The following is a 13,161-nucleotide window of genomic DNA, read 5'->3' on the forward strand; positions in this document are numbered from 1 at the left end:
TTTATTTCTCAATATAACAATGAAGTTTCCTACCACATTTAGTTGGGAATGGTCTAGTACATGTAGTAGTTGTGAGAAAATTATTTTAATTTGTTTTGCTTTATTTTAACGACACCACTAAAGCACATTGATTTATTAATCATCGGCTACTGGATGTCAACCATTTTGTTTATTTAGACATATAGTCTTAGAGAAAAAAAGCCGCAACATATTTCCATTAGTATCAAGGGATCTTTTATATGCACCATCCCACAGACAGGACAGCACATACCACGGCCTTTGATATACCAGTCGCAGTGCACTGGCTGGAAAGATTACAGTTTAAATGCATTTTGTTATATATTATACATAGCCTAATGTTATATACAGTCCATTTGCGTCAAAAAGGAACCGATGAATTGACATGTAACTTCATGATGAATAAAGTTAAAATTCATATAAAACATATCAAGTTTTAAACCTATACCAGCCAGTGGCGGAGTGTGTGTGTGTGTGTGTGGGGGGGGGGGGAGACACGTGGTCCATGCCCCCCCCCCCCAATCAAACCTTTAAAAAAAAATACTGTATTAAATTTTAAAAACTCATGTATAGTGTGGGTTGCCCACCCCCACCCCCAATATAAGGTCTCACTACACAGATCACTTCCGGGTGAGAGTTGACTGATCACGGTCCACTATGGTTCCTAATTTTGACACAAGATATAGTTCACATATTCACTTCTAGGAAATGTTGAAGATTAAAACAATATGTATGTTTAATGGTAAGCCTTCTGGCTGTATTTTGCCCATGTTATTTTGGAATATTATGCACCGACCTTTTGGGACGTGGGTGTATAGAGCAAGAGACAGCCGGAGTGAATCGGTTAATGAACCACCTGTTTGGACCGGTACTACAGCCAGATGCGGTTTAATAGCGAAAAACTGAGACGGAAATGTTCTCAATTTTGGAGTGAAAATAAATGCTTATATAATGTATGTTCGCAATGGTGCATGTTGTTAGTGCCAATGAGAACCCGTTCTATTGGCAATCTTCATTTGAAGTTGGGCAATTTAACATGGGTTTCAATGGCAGATGACATCTGTGTAGTGAGACCTAAAATCCTGGCTACGCTAGTGATACCAACTCAAATAAAAAAATCGAAAAACAAATCTATAAAAAAAAGGAAAAAAGTTTCTTTACAAATTACCTTCAAATTGCATAGGTTAAATCCTCTCTGTCTCTGTCTCTGTCTCTGTCCCTCTCTCCCTCCCTCCCTCCCTCCCTCTCTCTCTCTCTCTCTCTCTCTCTCTCTCTCTCTCTCTCTCTCTCTCTCTCTCTCTCTCTCTCTCTCTCTCTCTCTCTCTCTCTCTCTCTCTCTCTCTCTCTCTCTCTCTCTCTCTCTCTCTCTCCAGACAGTGGCGTAGCGTGGGTTGCCAGCGCCCTGGGCAAGGCCTCTAACCAGTGGACCGTTAGCACTCCCCGAGTCCCTTCCACCAGTCTAGAATTTTGCGCCCTGGGCGCTCACGCTACGCCACTGGATACAGGTATATGGTGGAAGAGCTAAATTCTACCTTTAGTCTCAGAGTATTGCGTTATTGATTACTTCAGAGGCAATTAATGCAAGTGAATCCCCATACAACTGCTGTTCTAGCATTTTATTTTTACCCCTGTATTAAAAATGAGATTTAATCTATATAATTTAATACTAACTTGTTAAGAAATGTTTTTATTTACATATAAAATTTTTTTAAATAAACTTAAATATATGTTGTTATACCAATTTTAATTCATTAGTGGCCTGTGGCCTAATTCACAAAGGTCTCTTAGGCTCTGCTAGACATCAAAACATCCTCTTAGTATGTCTTTTAGCATTGCACTGCGAGATCGCAAAGTTGTGAGAGTTTAGTGAATTAGGCCCCAGGTGCTTATAAAACTTGTCCTTTTTGCCGCAAACGGACAGTAATAACTATCCTGTAGATAATCTGATTTGAATAACGTCTGTGAATAGGCTTCACAGATATACTCATCTTGAAAAATCCTGGGTGGTGGGGGTGGGGGATGTTGTATGTTATAGTAGGCCCACGGTCTAAGGGTATTCTTATAGGTATCACCTAGTTCATCTTGATGAATTAAGGTTCCACCGTCACCCTGTCCAGGGAAAATCGTAGGCCTAGGTAGACAGATGAGTCTATAAAATCCCCCGCACACGAGAGCTATCAGCTGAGCAAAAAGTCTCAAGTAACTTTTTGCTCACCTGATTGCTCTGGTGTGCGAGAGCTTTAAAGTGTATATTCAAATCTTCTTAGGTTGAGGTCATGCTACGCACGCACGCACACACACGCAACAGCCCAAACACGTAGAAGAAACCAAAAGAAAAACCACCAAGATTCCAAACGGTTCCATAAACTTACCTTAACAATAAGGTGACGTCAAATGATTGACGACGTCACCAAAGTGGGTCTGGTAGCCTAGGAGATCAGCAGCGCCTCCTAGAGGACGTTTATCAAAATGATATGAATTTCCTCCATACTCCCTCGATTACTCAAATACACCAGTATGACCTTTGTTACAGTACAGGCGTGTGTACAGGGGGAGGGGGTAGGGGGTAGGGGGTAAGGGGTGTCGAGGGTTGAAACATTTTTAGTCATTAGTATCAGGAAATATAATTAAGGATGATTTATTTCAATCTTGTTTAGGGCCGTTGAACAATTATGTAACTCAAAATTCGACTTTTTAAAATTATTTATTTAATTAATTTATTGTTAACTTTGCTCCTTAACCACCCCATTCTCGTCTCGTATGTGCTAGGTTCATTCATGATTGAGAAGTTCAGAAGCCGGAAGTAAATAACAGCGAAGAGCGGAACGCGGTGCTTCAAAAATCAAAACTTAACTATTAAATGAAGTTACTATTTTCCATTCCAAACACTCAGATATTATCAGTAAAATATGTCCCCATTTAATAATTTTGGCATGTTGGATATTTGATGGAAAGTTGTGGGATCTGCAGAGACTCAAGTAGACTTCATGGTAGGGTTTAGTACATGGACTAATACCGAACTTGTATATTATGGTACACGAGCGCCACCTATCAGAACATCGGGCCTTGTTCGTGCTGTATATCGATATTCAAATTGTATATTACTTGTTTTCAACAACAGTAAATTAATAAATATTAATAACAATAATAATAATAAACAAGAAGCAAACCAATGCATATATATGTATTAATATTCCAATTATTACAGTACTATATTCATGTTAGTCAAACCTTTATACGAATATAAGTATATTCGTAGCTATAAATACGAAGGTGAAATAAGACTATTTTGGGGCGTATTGGTGCTTATAGTGATGTTCGTTCAACGTAGCGAGTTTACCATTAATATCATCTTAATTCGCAAAGTAGCTATACTTAATTAAGATGATATTAGGGTAGAATCCCTTCGTTGAACGACCATGATCATGTTTAAATGATACACGCTATCGGGACTGCACGCTTTTATTGTTTTATATAAAGATAGATTATTGCATGAGTGGGAGTGCTATACGGAATTTATGAAACAATTTTCGGGATTATTTTATTCCCCGAGCTAGAGCGAATTTCATAAATTTCGTTTGGCATTCCAGCGAATGTTATAATTGATTCATTATCCACAAACTATGAATCTACAACAAACGTTAAATACGATTGTAATCGCTTTACAACCGGCGTTAATAACATTAAGCCATGTTATTTTTACAATGACGTAGAATAATAATAATAAATAATATTAATAATAATAATAATAATAATAATCTTTATTTAAAGAAGGTTACACAAACAATCTCCCTTGTGGCCTTTTGTCTATTAAGCATTACAATTTATTACTCTGCATATAATAAAATAAACAATGTAATAACAAAACAACAATTATCCTTCATTAGATAAAACTTGTGAACAAATGTGATGAACCTGTGTGATCCAGCTAAGATTTTGATCAGCACAGAGTCCTAAATGTTTTTGGCAATGAGCAGGTGATATAGGGTTATTATTGATACTTAGTTACAACTGACCAGTTTGGCCCAATGTTGCTGTGCACCAATTAACATACATGTAGTTTTAGATGGGTTTATAGACATATTATTATTGATGCACCGAGTTTACAGCATCTAAGTTTGTTTGTAAGTAGCCTCTATTACAGACAAATGTCTGTCAGATGTGTGTAATGTCGTGCCATATGCATACATATATATACACTGACATTTTGGGGAGATAATGGAAGATCATTTACAAACATAAGAAATTAAATAAAGCCCAAGAATAAAGCCTTGAGGCATATACCCAATTATTTGGAGCTAATGTTGTTAATTTGAATAAGCTATTTTCTGTTTTATAGGTACTACTTAAACCATTCAACTATTCGTTGACAGTTGGTGTACCTGAAGTTTTTGTAGCAAGATTTGATGATCCACAAAGTCAAATGCTTTTGCTCAGATCTAAAAATACAGAGCCAATCAAAGAAAGAAATGTTTTATTTAACGACGCACTCAACACATTTTATTTACGGTTATATGGCATCAGACATATGGTTAAGGACCACACAGAGTTTGAGAGGAAACCCGCTGTCGCCACATAGGCTACTCTTTTACGACAGGCAGCAAGGGATCTTTTATTTGCGCTTCCCACAGGCAGGATAGCACAAACCATGGCCTTTGTTGAACCAGTTATGGATCACTGGTCGGTGCAAGTGGTTTACACCTACCCATTGAGCCTTGAGGAGCACTCACTCAGGGTTTGGAGTCGGTATCTGGATTAAAAACCCCATGCCTCGACTGGGATCCGAACCCAGTACCTACCAGCCTGTAGACCGATGGCTAACCACGACGCCACCGAGGCCGGTCAGAGCCAATCATGATATAAGATAGCACAGAAGGAAGGAAATGTTTTATTTAATGACACACTCAACACATTTTATTTACGGTTATATGGCGTCAGACATATGGCAAAGGACCACACAGATATTGAGGGAGGAAACTCGCTGTCACCACTTCATGGGCCACTCTTTTCGATTAGCAGCAAGGGATCTTTTATATGCACCATCCCATAGACAGGATAGCACATACCACAGTCTTTGTTGAACCAGTTATGTCCCCCGTCATGTACGCTTATGTATTCACAGCACAGCAATCAATAATATAATTTGTGACGCATGAAGCTAACCTTTGAAAATCAGCTTCAATACACTTATTTTTATACAAAGGATGTTGCGAGTACCACCATCCTCCCCTTGACGGAACCTCATATCTTGCGCGCACATCGTAAATTCTGGCCTCACTATGTGCCTGACTGAGCTAAATGATGCCCCAAGTTTTATAATTAAAATCACCCCATCATTTCCCAACTGGATAAACCAGACAAACAACACCATCAACAAAAAAACAAAAAAAGTTTTTTTCCAAATACCTTTTTACTCTCTCTGATTCTGAATATACATAAAAACATTATTTGAGACCAATCCAAATTTAAATTAATTCTACATCGCATGCTTTTTCATTAACCTTTTAACACTCAAATGTACATATGCATGACTGACAGATTTTTATAATCACTTAAATTATAACATTTATAAAGCTGCAGTCTTAAGCAAAATAAAGTGGCACACTTTCAGGGTATTAGGTCATCATATACTACTAGTAATGTAAATGTATAGTACAGTACTAGTAATTCTGTCTTAATCTCAGTTTCTTGCTTCAAATAGTAATTTGTCACATTTTGTCATGTGGAATATCTGAATTCATTTCTGAATATATAATCGCCTTAAATTCACGTGACACTCCTGAAAACTTTATTTTAAAATCGTATATGAATCTAGTAAATGCTATATATACGGGTACTCACTCGACTAAGCATTCTTAACAAATACATAGTCTGAAGATTCAATACGATTGATGCATTTCTGAAAGGTACTTGCATACCCTCCTAGGGGGCAGTCTCTTGTGGATGAGGGGTGGGGGTGGGGGTGGGGCACAAGCCATATTTTTATCATTGTGTATATAGAGTAGGAACCCCCCCCATACATTTTAGTCTTTAAGTGTGTGTGTGTGTGTGGGGGGGGGGGGGGCTGTTAATAAAAACACCCAACCTCACTTCAAACTACATGTGACAACCTACATGTATCTTCTAGACAAAGAAGAAAAGAAAGGAAAACAATTTGTGAAAAGAGAAACAAATTACTTAATTTATTTAAAATATTTTAGGTAGTACATTTTTGGATTAGAAGCATTGTTATTATTATTTGATAAAAAAAAAAAATCATGTTTGCATTTGTCAATCCTAGTGACACCTAGTATAGCACCATACATGTAAGGAGTTTCTAAAAGAGGGTATAAAGGGTAAAATCATGCAACCTAAAACCTAGGAAATTAAGGGATTAATTTTTATAGTTTTCAAAAAGATTATAGTATACTCTTAAAAAAAAAATAGGGGAACTCTAATAAGAATTTACAATTGCCGAAATTGTAAGGTATATTAGCTGTGGGGAATGGTTATATGATAATAGTGAATTAATTGCGCAAACATGACAACTGGTAGTTCAGTATTACAATAGGATTTATGACCACCAAAGATCTTGAAGGATGATTGGGGTCAGAAGTGAATTTTGAAAGTGAACGTTTTCTTATCAGTAAATCGCAAATTCAAATAATAAAAATGACTAAAAACAAAACAATAACAAGTGTGTGATCAACAGAATGAAAAAGATTGACAAAAATAATGTTCCACAGTGATTAATGGACCTTCCTGGAAATTGTCAAAATCGAGAATGACACCCCACACACGTGTACGCAGCAACTGTGTGATGCATGTGCAAACTATGGAATGTGTTTCAGTGTGTTGATAAACAGACCTGAATGTTCTTTACTAGGATGTCTGTGGTCAAAAAGTATGTTTTAATATTTCAGTTTCCCGTACTTTTTTCAAAGAGTATATTACTAACAGAAATGCAGTGTCCAATTTTGAGATTTCAAACCCATAATCACCTAATAAGAGCACTTATGGTCTGTTTTGTTTTTATCAATACCATCAAATTATTTTGTGGTGGAAAGTCTAATGTACCAATACTCAAATGACTAGCACACCAGATGTGTCAACAGAAACATCCCCCAAACAACAACAACAACAACAACAACATCTACATCTACATGGTTTTGGAAGTAATGTTACATTTACTTCAGTGTCATAATCTTTTAATAATATGTATCAAATATAGTGAAGAAATGTCTTAGAAGATTTAATCCAATGCATGTATTTATTTACATGTCTTTAAGATGTAAATCTTCAATGTGAAAATAATGCACTTACATATACATGATAATAGAGGTCAAACAAATAAACATTTGGCAATAATTAGGGGATGACCCTTCTATGTTTTCTGATTTACTGGAGTATATCAGTAGTTTTACTGTCTCAAAGCAACACACCACCTTTATCCGTTATAGGAGCTTAATATAGTCCGGTTTTTTAAATCTGGTAATTCTAATATGCTTTTTAAAATCTTTCTTTGATGATTACACATAGGTATTTAAATATCCAATTGGTATGAAGTTACTTGTTATAAAAGTATGTATATTTATGATAACAACTGTGCAAGAGGTATTGTACCATATGTATAACAGCAACACGAGGCGGTGCTCAGGCATGAGTAGTACTAACTGATAACAACTGTACAAGAGGTAAAGTACCATATGTATAATAGCAACACGAGGCGGTGCTCAGGCATGAGTAGTACTAACTGATAACAACTGTACAAGAGGTAAAGTACCATATGTATAACAGCAACACGAGGCGGTGCTCAGGCATGAGTAGTACTAACTGATAACAACTGTACAAGAGGTAAAGTACCACTTGTATAATAGCAACACGAGGCGGTGCTCAGGCATGAGTAGTACTAACTGATAACAACTGTACAAGAGGTATTGTACCATATGTACAACAGCAACATGAGGTGGTGCTTAGGCATGAAGACTGTTAACTGAACAATTTTGTGGTTGACCTATGTTGATTTTTTACATGGTACTTGTCGGTTGAGAGCACTCCATAAAATTAGTAGTCACCTGACCCTCTCGATAGTGTTGTATTTTTCATAGAATATATCCTGACAGACATTGTATTGAATTGAATGGGGTAATTAATGGTGGTGTATAACCTTAAATTTAGTTGTATTGGCAATGTGTCGGGTACTTAAATTTGTGGATTGAAATGGTAGTACTATAGATTTGTATTATATGTACACATGTAATACATATATTTTTGTTTCTTAAATAAACAGTATTAGTAAAGTCAATCAGTATCATGTTTAGTTTTTTCACTACATTCAAGTAGCAACCTTTTTTTGACTACATTCAATTATAAAAATTAAAGACACTAACTAAACACTTCAGATGACAGCATTCTGGGTGCATAGTTTCAAGCTATGAACAAATGTGAAGAAAAATAATAAAAATAAAAACTAAACTGTAAAGACAGTAATTAAAATACTGTACATGTAATATATATTGATGTCAAGAAATAAGGGATCACATGAATAATAGCCAATAGTGACTGAGACAACACCAGCCATAGTGTAAGGAATTTAACCAGGTTTCCAATCCGTATCATGCTGCTGACATTCAGTGCCATGTTACTGACTATCAGTGCCACATTACTGACATTCAGTGCCACATCACTGACATTCAGTGCCACATCACTGACATTCAGTGTCACATTACAGACATTCAGTGCCACATTACTGACATTCAGTGCCACGTTACTGACATTCAGTGCCACATTACTGACATTCAATGTCACGTTACGGACATTCAGTGCCACGTTACTGACAATCAGTGCCACATTAGACATTCAGTGCCATGTTACTGACATTCAGTGCCACGTTACTGACAATCAGTGCCACATTAGACATTCAGTGCCACATTACTGACATTCAGTACCATATTACTGGCATTCAGTGTGACATTACTGACATTCAGTGCCATGTTACTGACATTCAGTGCCAAGTTACTGACATTCAGTGTCACATTACAGACATTCAGTGTCACGTTACTGACATTCAGTGCCACATTACAGACATTCAGTGTCACATTACAGACATTCAGTCACATTACTGACATACAGTGCCACATTACTGACATACAATGCCACATTACTGACATTCAATGCCACATTACTGACATTAAGTGCCATGTTACTGACATTCATTGCCACATTACTGAGATCCAGTGCCACGTTAATGACATACAATGCCACACTACTGACATTCAGTGCCACATTACTGACATACAATGCCATGTTACTGATATTCAGTGCCACAATACTGACATTCAATACCATTTTACTGACATAAAATGGCACATTACTGACATTCAGTGCCACATTACTGACATTCAGTACCACATTACTGACATAGTGTCACATTACTGACATTCGGTGCCACATTACTGACATTCACGCCACAATACATCTTTGTTTTTATACAGACATCACTAAACTATTGTTAAAATGCTTACTGATGCAGAAACTGATGTATGTGTTAATGTTGGGAATCAGATGAATTATTTTTTTTTATCAATCATTGACTTACACCAACTGATTGATTGATACCATAATCAACTATATATATATATATATATATTGTGTTTTGATGAACTTTAAGCTATTTGCTGCTTCATATCATACTATTCTTAAGTTTAACTTTTCCACATGCATGTGTTAACAATATTTAATAATAAAGATGTAAATTGGGGTTTTCTGTTGTCATTAAAAAAAACCCCAGTATGTTGCACAAAATAACCTGTATGTTGCATAATATAATAAATAATAATAATAAACAAGTTATATAGTTTTAACAATGTTTTATTGTTTATTATATGTATAATTAAAAGAATGATGTTTGAGTTGTGCATGAAATAAATACTAGTACATGTATATCACTACCAGCCATCAAGTAAATGCAAACATAATTTAGCAATTGCCTTTTGACTATATATGGCAAAAGAAAATTATGCAGTTTCATAACATTATGGCTTGCTGTCAAATACATTGTATATTTGATTTGGCATAACAATGATTGAAAATCAGGTAAATTTTGAGGGTTTAACAAAAGTGTCCAGCATCTTTCAGTTATTCCACTAACGTCACACAGGATACTACTAAATGAACATAACAAGTACTGATAAGTTTTACCAATTATTCCACTAACGTTACACAGGATACGACTAAATGAACATAACAAGTACTGATAAGTTTTACCAATTATTCCACTAACGTTACACAGGATACTACTAAATGAACATAACAAGTACTGGTAAGTTTTACCAATTATTCCACTAACGTTACACAGGATACTACTAAATGAACATAACAAGTACTGATAAGTTTTACCAATTATTCCACTAACGTTACACAGGATACTACTAAATGAACATAACAAGTACTGGTAAGTTTTACCAATTATTCCACTAACGTTACACAGGATACTACTAAATGAACATAACAAGTACTGGTAAGTTTTTACCAATTACTCCACTAACGTCACACAGGATACTACTAAATGAACATAACAAGTACTGGTAAGTTTTTACCAATTAAAGAAGGCAATATTTCTAAATCATAGACAACCGAAACATGGTTGACATGATTTTCACGAGTATTATGTTACACAGGGCTTCTAGAATTTGTATAAAATCCACTAGCCATGGGATCAGTAATTTTTTTTTTTTTTCTAGCCATGATTAAAAATCCACTAGCCCTACTTTACTTTAAAGTAAATACAATTTTACTAATAGTAATAATCAGATATGTCTCCCAAAGAGGAAGATAATTTAAAACATTAAGATTTGGGAGGTAGGAGTAGGGACAGGATATTCATATTTACAAAATAGACTTAAATGCAGCATTTGACAACTTTTTTCACTAGCCGTCGGGCATGGTAATAGTCCCGGTAGTTATTTACTAGCCCAACACTGAATATCACTAGCCACGGGAGTGGGGCTACCATAATCTAGAAGCCCTGGGTCACATTAATTATATTTGCATACAGAATTTAAATTCTGGTGATCCTAAAGTTTGCCACGTTTAATTTTTGAGTGTAACAGTGTAACATGTATTTACACGTACAGTCTTCGACAGAAAAAGTGAGTGATCACTTTTGCTCCACTCCACACTCTCCTGAAAAGTTTTAAGAGAGTGGCACACAAACTGACTGCCATGCAATGAAATTTTCATCATCAGGGCTGTACCCTCTGGGGGGTGGGGAAGGCAGTTGCCCACCTGAGAATCTCACTTTTTTTTTTTTTACTCCAAAAAATAGCAGTTTCATTTGTTTATAAAAAGTAGTGCCCCCCTCCCCCCCCCAAGATTTATATCAGGGTACGGCCCCGAGCATCATGTCAAGAGAATATCTTCAGCTCGCCTTGATTTTTCGCATGGCGAAGACCGATGTGACCAATTGATGGTCTATGTTCATTTAAAGTTTGTAACCGACATGCAAACAGAATTACAATTTACAGTTTGCATACAATATTGTGTCCTATATTAGGTATCATTTAACAGCTTTCAAACGTGAAAGTTTGGGGAAAATTACAGAATAAAAATAAGTAATTCTCACAGTGAAATCATCCCACTCCCAGATGAAAAACATGTTGGCATCACTTGTCATCCAGGATATTTGATTACAGTCAAAAGCTTTTAAGCAACCACCCATGTGAGTATTAAAAACGACTCTTTTAAACCAGGAAGCTATTTAACACATGCCAATTTCTACTTCTACTGTATTAGGTGATTTAGGACATTTTTAAGGTAATCTCTTAAAAGACATGCACCGACTTCAAGGTACGAAATTCAGTTTATGAAATGAGAAGATCTCTGAATCTGACATTTTAATTAATCTGGATGCAAATGTCAGAAACTGAGAAACAGTTCTAGATTGTTTATAATGATATAAATTTTACTCCGATTTTATATAAATTTAATATTTTGTCCTAATATTGACAAAGCACTCATGTCTTAATCTGAATAGTAGTATTCTCCTGGAAAATATATGGTATTGAAGAAAGTTTGCGTCTGCTTGAATGGGGAGGGGTTTCAACCCCCAAAACCCTCCCCATGCACATGCACTTCTACATCATGTATTTTAAGAAGGAAGGAAATATTTTATTTAACAACGCACTCAACACATTTTATTTATGGTTATATGGTGTTGGACATATGGTTAAGGACCACACAGATACTGAGGGAGGAAACCTGCTACTGCCACGCAATGGGCTACTCTTTCTGATTAGCAGCAAGGGATCTTTTATATACACCATCCCATAGACAGGATAGCACATACCACGGCCTTTGATGTACCAGTCGTGGTGCACTGGCTGGAGCGAAAAATTGTATTTTAAGCCTTGAAGTTTGTAGCAATGGTAGCACACATATATTTCTGGCTACTAGTGATTTATAACACCAATTAAAAAACATTTCTTACAATATTCTCTCAACATTGGATTTTACCTTTTGAAAAAAGGTATTAGTAAAAAAAAATCCAGTTTGAGCTACCACGGTACTACATATATTAGGACAACCACAAACACAATGGACACCCGTACTCTAGGCAAGATAATGTAAGTAACTTACAAGTAGTTTTAATAGGAATGTCTAATTAAGACACGTGCCTGCGTTAAAACATTGGACTGTAATTAAGGTTAGTCACTTTTCGCACCCTTGTTTTGGTTTCATACACAATAAATACTTACATATGTGCATAACATATCTTACCAAAATTCACTGTAAATCATAAATAATACTTGTTTTTTTTTAATTGCAAGATTTTTTTTTAACACAGTCACATTAGTTATTTCAAACAGTCATTTACATGTCAGTATGTTTTTATTTGTTATACCTTTAGACAAAATATAAAGTTTTAATTTTTTTTTAAATGAAAGAAATAAAAAGTACCATTCATCAAATATCATGTCAAAAATTTACTGTTGGAAATGTAATATTTATTGTGTATAAAGGGAAACCAAAGATGCGAAACTGACTGTCTTTGACCATAGTTATCCTTTCTTAGTCTCACTTCAAATACAGCCTATAATTTAATAGTAATAAATGCATATAGCAAAATTTTACTAATAATTTCTTTCAATAGTAATCAAATGCATA

This window comes from Gigantopelta aegis, chromosome 3 (genome assembly GCF_016097555.1).
Source record: "Gigantopelta aegis isolate Gae_Host chromosome 3, Gae_host_genome, whole genome shotgun sequence".
Classification (NCBI taxonomy): domain Eukaryota; kingdom Metazoa; phylum Mollusca; class Gastropoda; order Neomphalida; family Peltospiridae; genus Gigantopelta; species Gigantopelta aegis.